This window comes from Amborella trichopoda, chromosome 4 (assembly GCF_054954075.1).
Source record: "Amborella trichopoda isolate Santa Cruz 75 chromosome 4, AtrichopodaSantaCruz75HAP2 v2.0, whole genome shotgun sequence".
In the NCBI taxonomy this organism is placed as follows: domain Eukaryota; kingdom Viridiplantae; phylum Streptophyta; class Magnoliopsida; order Amborellales; family Amborellaceae; genus Amborella; species Amborella trichopoda.
Genome location: NC_142339.1, coordinates 51,346,482 through 51,363,312, shown reverse-complemented (window position 1 = coordinate 51,363,312; position 16,831 = coordinate 51,346,482). Strand labels below are relative to the sequence as shown.

Sequence of the window (16,831 nt, the reverse complement as noted above, 5' to 3'; positions counted from 1 at the left end):
AGAAGGCGGGTTTGGCCTGTTCGAGATATCAATGGCGCCTGTTAGTGCTTCATTTCTATTACAAGTTTTGCATATATCGACAGGGTAAGTTTACTCTTAGGCTTCACACCAATTTTCCATACACACGTATCCCATTGGCATTGGAGTTGCCTGAACTTTATGGAGCCACTCTACTCTTCAATGCGTAGATCTATGTAATGACATAGCAGTCCAACTCAAGGTATACTCAGCTTTCACTGGGATTAGCAATGGTGGAGTTCTGTTAATTATGAGGGTGGATTGGACCTTCGAAAGGGGATACATGGTTATTTTGGTCCCTAATTCAGCATCGCATTAAAGTTTGTTATGCAAATACTGGATGATCTTTTCATTTTTGACGGTAGCACTTGCATACCTAGTTATCACGTTATGGTTTTCAATACTGCCGACAGCACCCACCAAAAGCTTCAAGAAAGCTAACTCCCTGATCAATATGAAGAAACGGGGTAGGGTCTATCTTCCTCATTGAACTACCCCCAAACAAAAAAAAGGTGTTTGTATAGCATTTGGCACTAAGGTTTTTCTCCACTGTCCATATTGTGGAAGAATGGTCCCATGGTTTACCATGTCCATTATACCAATTGTTTAACATATGCAGTATAAATTTAAGAGAAAGTGTAGGATAACATCATCTAATTTTGGTACAAGGAGATTATGATCACCTTTAGCCATTTGATGTAAATTTGAGCGGCTGAGTATGTGCTTTTGATTGGGCCCAATGCTCCAAAAAAGCTTTCTTCAAATTTTATCGTGGCCCAAGCTATCAGATTTCTCATCTAATGGCTATCGATATTTGTGACCTTATTGTACCAAATGTAAATAGTCTTATGATATACAATGTAAAAATATAATATTCTAAAAAACGTGGATATGATCCAAATTGACTGGTTCGATCTAGGATGGTAGGTGATCCAACTCATTGAAGGTTTTGAATTGCTTGATTCACACATATTTCAACTTTTATGTTATTATGTTTTATAATTCCTTATCAAATTTTCCCATATGAATGAACCAAGTCAGCAATTGCTTTGTTTTTTAGAAGAGAAATCATTTAATTGGGATGTAAACCCCTTGCAAGATTATTAAAATGGTCAAATTATCTCAATTAACATATGAAGGGTCATTTTTTTATTTCTTTTTCACTTTGGTGCCTCCTAAAAAAAAAAAAAAAACTAAACTGCCTTGTTATGTATTGAGAATGGGGAACAATTTGGGGTGTTGAAGTAATTTGACCTAAGAAGCTCCAACTGAATGACAAAAATGCCTTTAATTATATGTCATTAAAAATAAAGAACAATATTGGTGATGATGAACAACTAGGGATATTTTTATCATTTAATATATGCAAGGCATTTGGTGCCAAATGATAAAAATAGCCCTAGTTTTTCCTTGCTCTTTATTTGTAATGAGAAACAATTAAGGCCATTTTATCATTCGGTAGAGGCTTTTTGGGGTCATTTTACTAAAATGTCCTATATTGTTCCTCGTGTTAATGCAAAGAGCAATTTAGGAATGTTTTCCACATTTTAGGAAGTTTTAGGAAGTGCCTCAGTGAAATGAGAAAGAAAAAGTACCCTCTTAAATATTAACAAAAATAATTTGATCCATTTAATAATTTAGATTTTATACTCTTAAATAATATTTTATCACTTTAAAACAAAACTAAAAACGTGAGGATGATTCTTTCTCCCCGAGATGAAAGCCAATTTCATTACGCACACCTACTTTTCTAATTAACCACCCAGGGTTCTTAATTTTGCTACACAAAACACATCTAGATTGGTATTACGGAGTTGACTCACTATACCCATAGCATCTGGTGGATTACTTAAAAAAAGTTAATGGCCCAAGTCACCCTAATAAAGAAGCGAATGCAAATTAACCACTACCGAAAGACCTCATTGAAACTAAAGGACGGGCGGGACTTTTACTTGGTTCATCATCATCCGTTTTTTTTTCAATTATTTGAGATCAGCTATACGAATTCTAGTCTATCATTCTGTTTTATTAAGAACTCGGGCTCAAAAATATAATATCAAACCCATACTTGATTGGACCTAAAACCTGAACCCAAATAGTATTAAGGTCCGAGATTTGAACACAGACCCGACCCACCAAGTTCAATTTTTGAATCCATACCTAGACTTGAGTCGGATCTACAGATCGATTCCAAGTCGGGTCCAAATTCATTGAAACCTACGTTAGTATGTCATCCTGGCCTTTTACGTGGTTAAAAACATGGAATCAGAAATAGAGGGTGGATCTCACCTAATCACTGACGCGATCGGGAAAAAGAGGGAAGAAGATTCACTCTGAAGTTTCAGCCCATGAAAGTGTTATAAAAGGGAACGGATTAATAAATTCCCATGAACAAAAAGAAAAAAAATGAGATTTTAGGGTCCAGGAATATTTTGGCATTGCCTCAGCACTCCGCTTTCATGGCGGCTCCAAGCCTGATCTCCCCTCTCCTCCTCCATGGCGTCTCGCCCTGCAAATCCCGGGCGCTCCTCCATGGCGTCTCACCTTGCAAATCCTGGGCCCGCACGGTAGCTTTCGCATTCATCAGTGAGTCTCTCTCTAATTATCGTTATCCCATCTTTGTTTAGTTTTTTTTGTAATTTAGCATGCAATATGGACTTTTTGATTGAAGGGTTTTGTTGCTTTTCACTCTTTTAAGGCCTATTCTCTACTGTATTTTCACCATGTTTTGTGTTCCTTTTAATTATTCCCCTTCCAGTTTTTTTTTTTTCTCCCTTTTTTTTTTTTTAGTTAATTAAGTACAGACCCTAAAAAAATAATGAAACTGAAGGATATTCTTTTTTTAGCCAAAAATTACCAGAAATGTTGATCAACACACGGTTTTTTTTTGAAGTTTTTCCCTCGGTCCGAGGTTCAAAGTTTCAAACCGCTTTATTTTTTCGAAACTTAAGTTGTGGTCCCAAGTTGAAATTATTCCACCGCTATATTTTTTTAAAACTCAAGTTGCAGTCAGAGGTTGAAATTTTCGGACCGCTTTATTTTTATTGAAAATCACAAAAAACCCTAAGACGACACTTTCTCTCACCTGTTTTGCGAAAATTACAAAAAACCACAAGGACATTTTCTCTCACTTTTTTCTCCAAAATATACCTCCCATGCAAATACCCCAACCAAAAAAATAATAAAAAATGCCTAAACTATCATCTCTTATTTTTACCTTACCCACGCCTCTCTCTCCTTTATCCCACTAAATAGGGCCTCCGCTACAGTAGACCCACGCCTCTCTCTCCTTTATCCCACTAAATAGGGCCTCCGCTACAGTAGAGTGTGGTCCGCCAGTAGGGCTCTGTCTCACTAAAATAGGGCCTCCTCTATTGTGTAGACTGCGGTCCGTCAATAGGGCTCCAACATTATGTAAAGTGCAGTCCGGTAAGTCTGCTAGGGCTCCAACATTATGTAAAGTGCAATCCGGTAAGTCTGTTAGTAGATGTTACTGATTCTAGGGCAGTCAACGTCAAATCTGGCCAAAATGATTTTTGTGTATGCGAAGGGCATTTCCGTCTAAAAGAAATAAACTTTTTCTCATGGGGGTATTTCGTTTTAGGGGAAAAACGTGAGAGAAAAAGTTAGGTTGGGGTAAGTTGCATAAAAATGGTTGTTTTTTTTTTTTGGGTAATTTTTTTTTATTTTTTTCAAACTTAAATTCTGATAAAAGGTTCAAATTCCCGGACCACTTTAGTTTTACAAAAAAAAAAACTTTACTTTTACAAAAAAAAACTTAAGTGCCATGTATCTACAGTGTCAGCAGCCGTGTGGGTAGTAGCTGGAAGGCAACATAAGACTCTAATACAACAACAAAAGGGGGGAATTTCATTGGAATTCAACCTAAAAGAAAAAATGAGGCGGCCGACGAGAAGGTGGTGGAAGCAGAGCACGGCGCAGTGGCGTCAGACCATGGGAGGTGCGCCGCCGTGGGGGTGGACGTCCTGCGGGAGGGAGGCCATGCAATGGACGCTGCAGTCGCAACTGCACTCTGCCTTTGCGTCCTCAACCCCATGGCCAAGTGGTATCGGTGGCGGAGGCTTTTTAGTCAATCTCAGCTCTGAGACCGGCCTCTCCCTCTCCCAGGCATTCGACATGCGCGAAACTGCTCCTGCAGCTGCTTCCCAGGTGAGCCTCCCCTCTCCCTTCTCTCTGAAACACATAATAATAATAATAATAATAATAATAATAATAATAATAATAATAATAATAATAATAATAATAATAATAATAATAATAGTAATAATAATAATAATAGTAGTAGTAGGAGGTTCACACCTTCCATCCGCTTAATTTCACCAATTAAAAAGATGGCTTTGTATACAATGAGACTTTATTTTTGTATCTCAAAATTTTCATTAGAAGAGGTTGTTTTGATGTCCAAATATCCTCAAATTGATCATCTCGGCATCAAGATGTATTGATACAAGAGAAAAATAAATTTTAAGTTTCGAAAATAGTGTATTTTGTAATGCATTTTTGGACCGTCAATTTTCAAGATCTCATGGATAGGTCGATCTATACTATTTTTTAAGCTTTAAACTTTATAAATAAAGATGAAAATACATTTTAAGGCTATCCCATAGATTTCCAGTATTGAAACCGCATTTCTCAAAACTATTCGAAGGTAGGGTCCAATTTGATTGTTCAGAGCCTAAGCTCTATACAAACCACACCCTTATTTAAAAGGTGCAGTTTGTATAGAGCCTAAGCTCTAAACAATCAAATTAGAGCCTACCTTCAAATAGTATCACGAAATGTGGATTCAATATTGGAAATCTTTGTGATAGCCTTAAAATATATTTTCATTTTTATTTATAAAGTTTAAAGCTTCAAAAATAGTGTAGATCGACAGATCTATGAAAAATTGAAAATCTTGAAAATTGACGGTCCAAAAATGTGTTACAAAATATACTATTTTCAAAACTTGAAATCTATTTTTTCCTCCATGTTCATGCATCTTGATGTCGAGATGAGTAATTTGAGGATATTTGGGCATCAAAACAACCTTTTTTAGTGAGATTTTCGAGGTAGGCTCTAATTTGATTGTTTACAGCCTCCGCTCTATATAAACTTTTCCTTTATTTAAATGATGGAGTTTCTATAGGGCCTTGGCCTTATGAAGAAAATAGTAAAACCTCACCTTGAAATCTTGCTTGGAAAATACTCAAGGCATGAGCAAACCTTGAGATGACTCTAATATATGTTTTATTGCCGATTATGAAATTTGTAGCTCAAAAAATGGTATAGATTTTGTGGATTTATGAACATTTGAAAATTGACAGTCTAGATAGGCTTGAAATCCAAATTTTTTTCACAACTATAATTATCAAGGTTGAGATGGTGGATTTGAAGGTTTTTCAGCACCAGAAATATAATTTCGATGAGTTTTGAGGTGAGGCTTTTTCTCTATAGAACCTTGGCCTTATTTTTAACATTTTCTTTGTTATGACATCCACATACTTATTTCTTTTGTTAAGATCAGAAAGGTCCCTATTCAAACCCATTTATAATTCATTTAAAAAAGGGTGCGGTTTGTATAGAGCCTAGGCTCTAAACAATCAAATTAGAGCTTACCTTCAAATAGTCTCCAGAAATATGGTTTCAATACTGGAAATCTTTTTTATAGCTTTAAAATCTATATTTACATTTTTATTTAAAAAGTTTAAAGCTTAAAAAAAAATGTAGATCGAGAGATCTATGAAAACTTGAAAATCTTGAAATTTGACGGTCCAAAAGTGCGTTACAAAATACACTATTTCTAAAACTTGAAATCCATTTTTTTTATCATGTCCATGTATCTTGATATCGAGATGATGAATTTGAGGATATTTGGGCATCAAAACACTATTTACAAAATACACTATTGAGTTTTGAAAGAATTCTTAAAAATGAAGTTACAGGCTGCTTAGGCAAATTTGTTAGCAACGACTTACTCTTAAGCCATGTCAGCTAGCTCTTTTGGGTCACGTTATGCATTCCCTTTTGTTTTTTATGCATTTTTAAATCAACATTGACAAATAGTATTGAAAAAATTTAAATAACATTGAGAATAAAGACCCTGTTTTTTATGAGGTCCCTGACTCATACTATTTTCATGCGGGCTCCAACGATTATTTGTATCAATCTTGGATCCAAATTTTGATCGATGATCTACATTATGATGACCATGAATATAAAAGATAACATATAATCAAATAAAATTTTAAAATATTTATTAGAATATTTTTCTATCCATTAGATAGAAATCTTTAGTTGTGGATTTTTATGTTTGTGATTGTGCACAAAACACTTTTTATGAGAATAATATTTAAGTTATGCCCAAAAGGATTCTTTTTAGGAAAATTGCTTCATGAGGGCTTGACCGCATTTCTATATATGTGGTCCAAAAAGTGTAAAGCATCCATCTTAAATATAGATGAAAGTAGGTGTTCTATGTAAAAATAATGGAAACTAACAGTCCAAATGCTTTCATACTAGAATTATTATTTTTAATTTTTAAAATTTATTAATTAATTCATATTCATGATATTCATGTTAGAGATTACATGTCCTTAAAAACTAAGTCCAAAAATCCATCTCAAAATTGTATTTATTAAGAGACCTGCATTTCTACATATGTTGGCTGGCTGCGTAGAAACCGGGTCCTTCTTTGTGCCGTTTTGTTATGGTTCTTGTGGTCGGATTCATTGAGCTTGGGTACATCAATTATTTTCAAAAGAAAGTTGATGACTTTTTGTCATTTTCTTCAAAATATCAACAAAAATCTACCTTCATTTCCCTATTTCCACCCAAAACATGGGTGAAATACTCAATGTGGCCTTTTGTCACCCCTTGATGGAGTTTGGGTGAGCGACATGGGTGGTATAGTTTGCTCTTTCATGGTCTTAATCTGTTTTTACCCATAAAAAAGCCGCAAATTGCTGCAAATTGTATATAATGTGACTATTTACTTTTGATACAAGATCGTCACAATTCTTTACAACTTTTTGATGTGAAATTTGATAGCTTAGATGTGTCACAAAATTCGAAAAAATTTCATAGTGAAGTTTGAGTTTCGTCAATGGAATAATTGCAGCTACCCAATCTCACATCCAATGGTCAAGATTAATTCAACCTCCTTGTATAAAAAATTCTATACTTTCCCATAACTTATTTGAAAACCCGCAAACAACTTATTTGTTGAAGCAGTTTAATCTTTTTTAGGAAAATTAGTCATTTCAAGGTTGATTCCTACCAGTGAACTTCCCAAATATCGAAAAAATGATTTCGCATATAGAGGAGTTGTAGATTAATGAGTTAGGGGGAAACGTTCAAATAACCAAATTACATGAACACCGAATGGCTTTCCAAGATTGGCAGTGAGTTTCAATTGCTAAATTTGGAAGAGAGTGTTTAACAAACAATAATAAGGAGTCCCATTTCCCTTTTTGTGGAGTTGAATCTCTTGTAAGAGGAAAGCCTTTGCTGCTTAATAATGTCTAAAAGGAAAAAGAAAATGTTTAAGTGAGGTTTTAAATCTTGTTATTTCCAAATGCACTCGTAATTCCATTCTAGAGAAAGATTCACAACTCCAGACAAAACACTGACTTTAAATATTGTTATTACCAAATGGGAAAAGTTTATATAGAGCCCATGCTCAAAACAATCAAATTAGAGCCTATATCAAAAATTTCACTAGATGAGGTTGATTTGATGCCCAACTATCATCAAATTGATCATCTCGACATCAAGATGCATGGATATGAGAAAAAAAATGCATTTCAGGTTTTTGAAATAGTATATTTTGTAACGCATTTTGGACCGTCAATTTTCAAGATTTTCAAGTTTTCATAGATATGTCGATCTACACTATCTTTGAAGCTTTAAACTTTATAAATAAAGATGAAAATATACTTTAAGGCTATTACAAAGGTTTTCAGTATTGAAATCACATTTCTCAACACTATTTGAAGATAAGTTGTAATTTGATTGTTTAGAGCCTAGGCTCTATATTAACCGCACCCCAAGTCAAATTCGCCTAGGTTTTGTGGACTTCTTGTATGCGACGCGAATAACGGTCCGTATTTTGGCCTTACCGGTTCAACCCTTCAAGCCGTACAATGAAATTTTATACGAGTTGTGGTGAACTTTTGTTTTCAACTATAGACAACAATCTTTTTGCATAAATATTTCTAAATTTCCTCAAAAAAATTTAAAATATGTAAATACTTGGCAGGAGAAATTTTGCAAACTTTTTTTTCACCATGTTCGTGCGTTTAAAAAGCAATGTGTAATGAACTAGTTACGTTTGGTAACTTGTTTGGTATTTAAATATATTTTGTAAATATATTAAATCTATATATGTAATATTTAAATATTATGACTAAAAATAAATAATTGTATTTATTTAAATATTATATACCAAATACTATCTAAATATTGTTTTTATATTAAATATCAAACATTATATACTATATATTGTATTATAAGTAGCTATTGCATAAATAATATATATTATATTGCATAATATTTATATTATATTATAATATAATATATATTTATTATGTCTTATGTTATAGTATATATTATCTAATAAATAGAAAATTGTTTTACACCGGATGGACCACATTTCTACACATGTGGTCTAGAAAGTGTAATGCATTCATTTGAAAGATGGATGCAAGTAGGTGTTCCATCTAGAAACAATGGAAACCAACGATCTAAATGTTTTCTTACTAGAATTATTATTTCTAGTTTTTAAAATTTATTTACTTTTTCTTATTCATGATCTCCATGATTACATATCATATGTCCTTAAAAGTCAAAGACTTAAAATCCATCTCAAAAATAGATTTATTAAGAGGCCGCATAGAAACCGGGACAATAATAATATTATCACATCTATCCATCATACAAATATGTCCATTCCACTTCAGATTGTATTGTTCCTTAATGTGTAGAGTGATCAAATTCCCAGTTCTCAGTATATTTTTCTCTGATCGTTGCTGGTTTAGAGTCTGATTATGCTCATGTCCTTGGACCTTGAGCTGATGCGCTAGCCTTGTTCTTTTAAACCAGGACATGTACAACGACAACAAGAAAGTCAAGAAAGATGGTGCACTCACCATGGGAGTACCAGGAGAGCTTGCAGGCCTTCACATGGCATGGCTTCAACATGGCAGGCTTCCATGGAAGAGACTTGTAGAACCCGCAATAAGGTTGGCAAGGGATGGCTTTCTAATTGCTCGATATCTTGGCTCTAAGCTTCGAGTATTTCAGAGCAAAATTATGGATGACCCTGGTTTACGAAGTAGCTTTGCACCAAATGCAGAGCTTCTAAAAACAGGGGAGATTTGTTATAACAATAAGCTTGGGGCAGCGCTTCAGGCTATATCAGATCATGACCCTCTTGCTTTCTATCATGGAAGTGCTGGAGAGATGTTGGTGGAGGATGTAAAGAAGGTTCGAGGCCTTTGGGCATGAGATATTGGGCATGCCGCCTTCTTCTAGTGGAGCTGTGGGGCTATCTCTGGTATTTTTCCTTTGCTGCTTTATTTAGCTTCAAGATAGGCATATGCGGATTACGTTTACATGGTTAGAGGCTTTGATGGAACACCATTTCTCATTTTTCTGTGAATATTCATAGGGAAAGGGAATGCCAGTTCACTGCTTTCCCTTCCCCTTCCATTTTGTCTGTTAATTAGTTACACTGATTGAGAACTAAGGGTCTTTCTTCATGTTCATTCTTTCTTATGTACAGTGGTGTTTTTGTTGACTGTGATGCCCATGTTCTTGAGCCCTTATTGGTCAGGTCCTGAACATTTTTGCCAGTTATGGCAATAGCAATGCGGCAAAGGGTGATCTTGGCATCCATCGGCTAATCGAAGCTATGAAAAACATGCTTGCTGTCCGAATGAACTTGGGAGATCCAAACTTTGTGAACATCACATCTTACATGCTTGATATGCTTTCCCCAGAATTTGCATCAAAATTCGTGAGAGAATTCTCGATAACACCACATTTCCCCCCGACTATTACATGGACCAGTGAGAGAGAAAAACTTTCTTTACCTCTTATTTTATTTTTTCTTTACTTCTTCTTCTTCTTCTTCTAACAGTCAGTCCTTTATTGCAGATGGAGTCAGCTCAGAGACCATGTAACAAGCCGTTTTTGCATAGTAGATGCCAATAGAAATGCAGTTTCAATGACTAGCACTGTGAATTACCCCTTTGGAGGTGGCATGGTCTCGCAATCTACCGGAATTTTGCTTAACAATGAGATGGCTGACTTCTCAACACCCACGAGATGGCCCCTGATCGTCGTCCTCCGGTTCCTGCTAATTTTATCGCACCTAACAAACGACCCTTGTCATCCATGGCCCCATTTATTGTTCTCAAGGTATATCAGGTACTGAAACTTTCTAATAGTTACTACACATGACAAATGACAATTTTGTAGCATAGACAGCGTGCAAATGGTAACTATGCTACACATTTGGGGCATCCTCCATTCTCAAGATTAGCCCTTTCGCAAATATGGGCACTAGATTCATTTGAGGATGAAAAACCTTTGCAACTTGAAACTGAACTTCATTTTCCTCAGACTTTTTATCATGAAAATGTGTTATCTATTGTCTATTCACGTACTTTTTCCTTCTTGGCACAATGGCCATGATTCATTCTTCTATCAATAAATCTATATAAAATCATTTGATATTTTGCCCTGACCCTTTGAACGTGTCCATGAAAATGTTGAATAGGATGGCCAACTAGCTGGAGTACTAGGAGGTAGCAATGGGATATTGACAATTCCTGCAGTGGTTCAGGTTTTCCTCAAGCACTTCCTCTCCATAATATTAAATCTTGTGTTATCTCTCTTCTTCTCTCTCCATAATCTTGTGCTATCTATCTTCTTCTCTTTACATTCAATGTCTGTGCTCACGCTCTCTCGAACTTTAACAATTCCTTTGAATCCGTTATATGAAATCACTCCACTACTTTGAAACATTAATCTATTCTAGTGTAATTTAATTAAAGAAGCCGTTAAACGGCAAGACTGACCTTTTAAAAAAAAAAAAGATCTTCCTTTTCAAAATTTCTGAAGTTTTAACTTTTAACTATTAATTTCATACCATCTCAAATCAACCCTCATCTGGATTTTCAAAATTTTAGGCTAGATGTATTCTAAAACTGTATTTTTCTTTTAAAACCCGGTACATGTTTCTTTTCTAAAATTCTTCCCTACCTTTTTTAAAATTTCTAAAATGTTCTTAAAATAAAACACTGTCCCAAGATTCAAGGACATTGTTTGAAGCAGAGGTTGATCAAATCAGGGAGAGAAAAGCCATGGTAAAGCCTTTACTAAGGCATCCCAAGTTCGAATTTACCCTTTAAAATCTATCTAAGCTCTAGAAGTCCTTACGAGCCAAAGGGATACGGAACCCTAAAATAAAACTAAATTCAGTTCCATCTTCAATCTAGCTTAAAAACCTCCAATCAAAAGGCATGACGAAACCCAGGCAGAAGCCCGACACTTGCTCCATTAAAAAACATCCGGAAAATTCTTAGGTCGAAAACCCCTAGTAGAAAATGACCTAGATCACAGAGTCGGATCTGCGGTCGAAATTCCAACGGACCTGATGGGACCATTGTCCTCCTAACTATTTGGTTATAGGGATTCAAGTTTCTATCCGTCAAATATGTCTGTTTCTTTTTCATTCACTTGTTCTCCTATGAAAAAAAAGCGCCAATCAGGGACAGCTGTACATACACCCATTGAAATTAGATTTAATAATGAGTCCCCCTAAAGAAGCATAGTGAGCATTAATAATGATTTAATAATGATTTGTAATACTTTTTTTTTTTTTTTTTCATATTTTTTACATTATGGTAAATATTAAAAATTGTTTTGGTCATTAATACTCACTTTTGAAATCTATTTTTTCATTAATTTCCAACAAATGCATTTTGTTTTAATAATTAAATATATGTTTTTCATATTTTAGCACTTTTTTTTTGCATCGTTTTTATTTTTTTCAACAATTTTTTAACTACCCTGGACTTGCACTGTTAGAACGATTGAATTGGCTATTTTACTGGTTAAGCTGGTTAAAACGCTTCCGGGCTCATGTCCGATTAACCATCCCGGTTCGATTTTGCGAACACTACCTGAAACCCTCATGACCCCTATACCCTAGAAACCGTAGGTGATCAACATTCCTCATTCCTATGCAAATTCAGAGCAAACCCTAGGAGAAGAAAATCCTTCTTAGGTCAATCAAAGCCCAAGAAGAAAATTCCTAGGCAACGCTTTCTCGAGAGTTCAATACAATCTGTTTCATCAAAACTCAAAGATGAAGGCGCAAAGACTCACATCTTCCATTTGGGCCCAACCTCGGGTGTCTGGGGCCTGGATTCCAAGTATTTATGAATGTTTTATTCTCTATTCTTTATTTTCCTTTACTGTTTGTTGTCCTTGGCAATAATATTTCATAATCAATTTTCGTGTTTCCATATGTTTCTAAAAAAATTTATTTTCAGTTTTTGTATAGATCTAAGCCGGCTATGTGGATGATACATGAGAATCTGCCTCTTGAGGCTGACTTTTTCATAAATCGTAATTTCACATTACCTACATCTTTACCAATTTCTTTAAATAACAAGTTTGGATACATATCAAGATGGGACACACCTCCAGTAAATTTTCATCTCAGATTAGCATCTAAACAATAGGTATTTGAAAACAATTCAAAAGATAAAGTGTTAAATTGTTCATCTCTCATGGGCAATTTGATAAATTTTTTAACATTTTGGAGGCAGAATAAAAAAAATGGGATTACATACCCTACAATACTGTTTAAACTTTTGGTACAATAAGGTCCCATTCAGTTTTTTTGGATTGGTTGTGAGATGTGGAATTGGACGGTTAGGTGAAAATTGTATATTACTATTTTCATAAAAAAAATGTATATTACCATTTTTCATGACTAATAGTTAGAAATGATTAAAAAAGTGAATGCGTGACAAAACCTCCTCCCTAAAATCAAATTTTTTTTTCAAACTTTGGTAGACGTCAATATCACGGACGTGAATAGATATGAGCAATGGAACAAAATTATTATTGATAACAAAGCATGGGTCCCACTTATTTCCTCTGAATCAGGAGAAGCCAAACACCCATTCATTTTAATCTTAATTTTAATTGGAACTTTTCTTCCTAATCCTTTTCAACAACCTTTTAGCAATACCCCACATTTCCATGTAGAACCCGATTCCAAGAACCTGATCCCTCATCCAAATAATTTGAAGGCTTGATATTTAGAAAAAGTTTTGGAGCTCCAAGTTTCCAACTTTTTTCTCTTTTGGGTCTAGTTTTGGTGTCGGGACTCTTTTAAATAGAGTGGATTCTCGCACTCACATGAGCATGAAATCTTTTACCTAGTCTTAATCATGGAGCCTAATTTAAATTGGGTTAACTAATCTCAAAGGGCTAAATATGTTGAAATTTGCTGATTTGATAAGGAAATATGCTCATTCAAACCAAAACTCAATGGGGACCTACCTTGCTCACAATCGAAACTAGGAATCAGTCTGATTTTGACAGATTCATCTGGCTTTATTACGGAACTGAGTGGGTTTGTGAGGGAACCTGACGATCTGGATCGAGAGAATCTCTTGATTCCCACTTATTTTACTTTTTATTACTAATTTAAATTTTTTTTATTTTTAAAATAAAAATTATTGTTAAGTTTTTTTTGGGACTGATTCTCACGCTAGAGAATCACTTTGATTCACGATCCGGATTGCCTGTCTATTGATCTAATTTTCAGAAGGCCGATTCCGCCTGATCGAGTTATCAATGGCGCATGTTAGTCCAAGGGCCTCATTTCCATTATGAGTGTTTTTTTTTTTGGATAAATATGAAGCCACTCTACTCTTCAACGCTTGGATCAATATAATCACTAGGATTAACAAGAGTGGAGTTCCATTAATTGTGAAGGTGGATTGGACCTTCGAAAGGGGATGCATGGTAACTTTGGTCCCTAAATCGGCATCGCATCAAAGTTTATTATGCCAATTTTCCCATCTGAATGAACCAAGTCTGCAACTGATTCGTTTTTTAAAAGGGAAATCATTTAATGGGGTTGTAGGCCCCTTGTAAGATTATTAAAAAGGTCAAATTATTCTAATTAATATTTGAGGGGTTATTTTTTTGTATTTCCATTTTACTTTGGTGTGTCGTAAAAAAATAAAATTCTAAATAGAATAAATAAAATTTCTAAATTGTCTTTATTCTATAGAAGTAATTTGACCGCAAGAGGTTCCAATACAATGATAAAAATCCCTTAATTATTCCTCATTAAAAATAAAAAAAAATATAAGTGATGATGAAAAGCTGCGGGTATTTTTATCATTTGATGCATACAAGGCATTTGATGCCAAATGATAAAAATAACCTTAGTTTTTCCTCTTTTTTTAATTTGTAAAGAGGACAAATCAAGGGCAATTTTATTATTTGGTTGGGCTTTTGGGGTCAATTTACCGAAATGCCCCAAATAATTCTATTCCTCATGCCAATACAAAATAAGTGCAATTTTGAAAAGTTTCTATTTTTAGGAAGATATATCTAAGTGAAATGAAAAAAAAGAATAAGTATTAATAGTTTTATCCTCTTAAATAATATTTTATATTTTTTAAAACAAAACTAAAAAATGTGTTGGGATGATTCTTTCTCCACGAGATGAAGGCCAATTTCATTACGCGGACCTATTTTTCTAATTAACCACCGAGGGTTCTTAATTTTGCTACGCAAAACAGCTAGATTCGTATTACGGAGTTGACTTACTTCGGCGCCCATAGGGGGACCCGACTAGACATGAAAACTGACGGGTATATCTGATCTCGTATTTGGATCCAACTATACCCGATCGGTACCCGTAGCTATACGGTATGTGATGGTAATCATGTGCCTTTAGGCACGTGTTAGGTGTTCATATTGTCACAATATGTATAATATTTATAGTCATTGGCAAAAAACAAAAAAACAGCTCACAGAAGTGTTCGTAAAATCGAACCGGAATAGTTAACTGGGCATGGGGCAAGAAGCAGTTTAACTGGCCTAACTGGTAAACCGGCCGATTCAACCGTTCTAACCGGGCAAGTTTTGGACGGCCAAAAAATTGTTGAAAAAAATATAAAAGATGAAAAAAAATAAAAATAAAAATCATATAAAGAATGATTAAAAGAAAAATGAAAAATGAAGTTGAAAATTAATGAAAAATAAAGTTAAAAATTAATGAAACATGGATTTTAAAAATGAGTATTAATGACCATAACAATTTTTAATATTTACCATAATGTAAAAAATATAAAAAAAAAGTATTACAAATCAAATTCCTAATTTTTGAGATTTTATATACATTTCTTTGAATTATTATTTTTAAAACACTGGTTGCTCACCAAAAGCACCCGAAACCGAAATCGGCAAGGGGCCGGTTCCGATCTAACCGAGCGGTTACCCATTACATAGGGCCGTTTTCAAACAATGACTCACAGTCATAGGGTATATGATGGTAAAAAACAAAAGGCAAAATAATAATAGTAATAATAATAGTTCATAGTCTTAGGTTGGCAATAGATTCGATTAGACCCGGGACCCGACAGGTTTAGGCATGGGTCCAAATTTTGGACCCAAATACTTTTTGGGTCAGGGCCTGGGTCTGATTGGCCCATACCCCTTGTCACCCTTACTTTTACCAGGGACCTTTCTAAAACTAAAGGATGGACAATATTTTTACCTGGTTCATCATCATCGTAGATTTTTTTAATTATTTAACATCGGCTATACGAATTCTAGTTCACCATTCTACTCTATTAAAGACCTAGACCCGAAAATATAATATAGGACCCAAACTCAATTGGGCACAGACCCGGACCTGAATGATATTGCGGTCTAAGATTTGAACTCAGACCCTATCAGTCATGTCCAATTTTTAGACCTATACCCAGACTTAGGTGGTATTTACCCTTTGTGTTCCAAGTTGGGTCTAGGTTCATTGAAACCTCTAATAATAGTAGTATGCCGTCCACTCTTGTTAAAATCATGGAAAAAGGAAGTATTAATGCAACAGTTGTATCATAGTATAATGCAACGACACTTCTAGAAAACCATGTTTGTGGTATTTGTATGACTTCAAATTTTTCACACACAAACTCTTCATCTCAATAATCAATCGGCCCAAAAAGAAGTTCAATTTGAACCTTAGACATGGTCAAAATGAGTCACCCCAAAAAACGAATCTAGACCATTCATTTTGTGAATTTCAAGATCTTAACTTTTATGAACTCAAAATCATTTTTTTCTGTTTTAACATTGTTCAATCTAATGATAATAAAGCCATCCAAAAAAATCGAAAATGAAAAAATCCTTTTAAAACCTAGATCTAAGCATCTCACCAAAATAACCTGTCTATGTTAATTGGGCTTAAAAAAAATATTTATAGGTTGTGTTTTTAATATTTTTTATTTTTATTTTTTTATTGTTCATCAAAATGAAAAAAAATATATATTTCAAAATTTTTGAATCAAACAACTCGCTTGATATTATAAGGTCATCACATCATAGTACAACCATAGTCATTGCTCAATACTGAAATCATACGATTGTTTTACGTAATCAATGACGCGATGAGGAAAAAGACGAAATGAGGTTCAGATTCAGATTCGGCGAATGACACACGCATAAAAATGGAGCCCATTAATTGATTCCCGTACAATAAATAAGCAAAAAT

General features: G+C 34.4%; 1 pseudogene across 1 annotated transcript; it reads left to right on the top strand.

Annotated features, from left to right (window-relative positions):
* The first annotated feature begins 3,857 nt into the window (after nucleotides 1-3,857).
* Nucleotides 3,858-16,801, top strand: LOC18422329 (glutathione hydrolase 3-like; annotated as a pseudogene). The gene is made up of 6 exons (XR_016054722.1): nucleotides 3,858-4,188; nucleotides 9,121-9,574; nucleotides 9,854-10,088; nucleotides 10,177-10,449; nucleotides 10,802-10,867; nucleotides 16,651-16,801. The product of XR_016054722.1 is annotated as a glutathione hydrolase 3-like (transcript).
* The last annotated feature ends 30 nt before the right edge of the window (nucleotides 16,802-16,831 follow it).